The following is a 3,960-nucleotide window of genomic DNA, read 5'->3' as shown; positions in this document are numbered from 1 at the left end:
AGCGTTTTTTGATACTGTGTATCACCATAAACTACAGCCAACCACGTTCTCCCGGCTTTTCATTGGACGAAGCAACAAAGCGAGGCGTGTTCAATTCCATATAAGGGCAATACATCCGCCTGTGATTGGCCAGAATAGCGGAAATAGGCGTGAACATTCAGGGGGTTTTTGTGAGCTTTTAAAATGTGCATTTAAAACGAAAGTGTATGTCAAATCAAGACCATATAATTTTTAAATAAGTATAATAATTATTGCACCTTTTCATTCTATTTGTTAAAAAGGGCCTCGAACGCATGAAAGTAAAAACTCATAAGAGTGTTATTTTAGTATCATTGATATACTGTTATGGTTTTTATTAATAGTTTGAATTAGTTTTTACATTTTAGTTAAAGCTTTAGTATTAATTAGTATTTTAATGTGTCTATATAGTTTTATTTCAGTTTTAGTTATTTTAGTATACTAAATGAAAATGAAAAATATTTCCTTGAAAACTAGCTTAAATAAAAACTGTTTTTAATATAGATATTAATTTTTATTTTGTTTCAAGTGACAGAAATGCATTTTTTAAAGGTTTTAATCAACTATATTAACCTTAACTCAAGAGTGTGGATCTACCAATAAAGAAGAAATACCAAGTGTCTAAAACATATGGATGGGATGGAATTAGCTTATATTAATTTCAATTTTATAAGAAAATAACATTAAATATTGTATTCCCTTTGCCCTCAAATGAGTAGAGGTGGTATGCAACAACACCTTGTTACTAATTGTTCAGACACAGAAGTATCTTTCAGATATCTCCCATCTCCAACAGAAGGTATATGAGCAGAATGAATCATCCATCAGAGCTGCATATTTTAGATGTTTCCCTTATAAGCACACCTGGACTCACTCATCGGCTCATTAGCAGAGGCTCCAGTTGAACCAGGTTAACAAATGTGATTGTTATAAATATTATAAAGAAATTATATATATAGTCTATGATAAATTAATCAGCTGTGATAATATTTTATTTAAAATTTGATGCAATAGGCTATACATAGTATATTTCTAAATCCTGCTGGCTGTTATTTTTAGCTCCTCTAAATGAGAGATTGTGCAGAAGACATTCCTTACTCAATCGTCTGCTCTCCCTTCAGTGTGAAGTTCAAAAGACCCAAACAAGACAGCTGTTTCGATCAAACACATCTAATGACAACGGTCTCGTAAGATCACTAGAGGGCGCTAGAGTTCTAAATTTTAAAGGAACACTCCACATTTTACAACTACCCAAGAGCTAAACAGTTGAGTTTTACCGTTTTTGAATCCATTCAGCCGATCTCCGGGTCTGGAGGTAGAACTTTTAGCTTAGCATTAGCATCTCGCTCAAAAATGACTAAAGAGTTTCGATAATTTTCCTATTTAAAGCTTGAGTCTTCTGTAGTTATATCGTGCACTAAGACCGACGGAAAATTAAAAGTTGCGATTTTCTAGGCTGATATGGCTAGGAACTATACTCTCGTTCCGGCGTAATAATCAAGGAACTTTGCTGCCGTACCATGGGTGCAGCAAGCGCAGTGATATTACGCAGCGCCTGAAAGTAGTCCCTGGCTAGGTAACTAGTTATGATATAGCTGAGGACTACTTCCAGGCTCTGCGAAATATCACTGCGCCTGCTCTATGCTAAACTAAGCTAAAAGTGCTACCGCCAGACCCGGAGATCGGCTGAATGTATTCATAAACGGTAAAACTCAACTGTTTAACTCTTGTGGAGTTGTAAAATGGGCCTATTTCCCAAAAAAGTAGAGTGTTCTTAAACCCGCTCCAACCCTTCTAGAGGTTTGCAATGCATTTCATCCAGAACGAACCAGTAGATCATTTCATTTTGTAGATCATTTAAACTTTGTGTGCTGTATGAAGGTAAAATAACGTCAAAAAGATTCGCATGCGCAGGGTAAGATTTGTGAAAATGTAACGCTACATAAGATAGCAAGCGTAAATTAATTTTGCATGCGCAAGAAAAGATTTGTAAAAAAAGATTTGCAGGCTTTTACTTATTTTTGTAAGTGTAATTCATGTATTGTGAAAATGCACACATATATAAAAAAATTATAATACAATAAAATAATAATAAAACAAACAGCATGATCCTTAGAAGCTGTGTACCATTAGGCTGACCATGTGCTCATATACTGATTTTCAAGCTAGAGTGAACTTTATTGGATTGGTTCTACACTGCATTGAAATGAAAGATTTAAGATAATATGAAAAAAAAAAAAACACTGAAATGATGTTAAATTTAACAATCAAAATGTTTAATAGCGCATTGTCTCCAGATTTGACTATAATGCAAACACTGACACTTCAAACCAAATCAACATTTAAAAAACTACAACTACTTTGACCAAATATAGTCTTTAATAATCTCTAAATATATGCATCTAAATGAAAAACCAAATGCAAAGTAACTAAATCTGAATCAAATGTTCCCAGAAACCATGAAATACACAGTAATGTTGATATTTTATATGGTTATACAGCCATCTAGTGGTTACACATGGCATTACAGATGGGAGATGCATAATTTAGGGGTAAATATTTAGTACAGTAAAATCTCCTTTAAATACACGTTAAAGGATAAACAAAAATCTGGCATTAACCCTGATCAGGAGACATGGTGAAATTATGCATAGTAGGGCAGATGCTTTTAGTAGCATCAAGATTACAAACTAATATCACATGGTCTGGAGGATGGTTAGGAGGATGATTAGGATAAATAGAGTGAATACACAGAAATCTAATTTCCTAACATTAGCTCGAAATTCAGAATGAACACATAGTAGTCAGCCTAATGGTAGCCTACACAGCTTATAAAGGATCATGCTTTTTGTTTTATTATTTTATTTTATTGTATTATTAATTTATTTTTTTAATATGTATCTGTGCATTAAAAATACCATCATCATACCATAAATGGAGAGTCAGCGAGAGCCTCATTTGATTGGCTGCAAGAAGGTCCCGCCTTCCACTAGCGCTTGCAAATCTGAAATCAGTGAGAGAATCGTGCCAAAACTGCAAGCGCAAAGACGCAGATGTTAATAGCAGGTTATTTGGGGAACATTTTGCCCTACGCACGCAAGAAGTCATTTAGACAGTTGCAACGATTTTTTTTTTCTCCACACACATATTGGTTTTACGTGGTCAATCCGTATTGCAGCTCTTGATACGGTTGTTTTCGCTTGCCGTTTTCGCTGTGCACAGGCTTGCAATACTTTTGGCTGTATTTGGGCGAAACAACAGTGCCAAAAGTGTAAGCGCGGAAAAATGAAAGTCAGAAGAATACAGATCATATTTATTTTGCCTTAGCATGAAGTTGCAGTTTCACAATAAATGAATTACACTTACAAAAAACAGTAAAATTCTGCAAATGCGATTTACGCTTTTACAAATCTTTTCTTGCGCATGCAAAATTAATTTACGCTTGCTATCTTATGTACATTTTCACAAATCTTACCCTGCGCATGTGAATCTTTTTGACATCATTTTACCTTCATAGTGCTGTCTATAGTTGTTTTTCTTGGAAATTGTATAGGCCTACTAATCACAAGCTGTATGTTCGACCTCGTCATAATAATTGAACACAGATTTAGTTAGTTTCTAAAACGTATTTCAAGAAATCTTGTTACATATTCAGATGTATTTAATGGCTCAGAGTGGTACTGGGCATGTGGAAAAGTTTAGAGAAAAAGTGTAAATATAAAATAAGAGTAAAATTCATAAAAATTCGATTAAAATAAGTAAATAATTTTACCTTTACACTACTGTAATGAGTAGAGCAAAAACTTAATATAAACCAAATATCATCAGAATAATATTTTATACATTCAAGATGTTAATATCTCACAGTATAAATTGGGTCTCTATAAGAATCTACATAGATGGCATTGTAAATTTTAGGATTGGGGTCACATTAAAAAATTC

This window comes from Barbus barbus (assembly GCF_936440315.1).
Source record: "Barbus barbus genome assembly, chromosome: 24".
In the NCBI taxonomy this organism is placed as follows: domain Eukaryota; kingdom Metazoa; phylum Chordata; class Actinopteri; order Cypriniformes; family Cyprinidae; genus Barbus; species Barbus barbus.
This window is presented reverse-complemented; position numbering follows the sequence as displayed.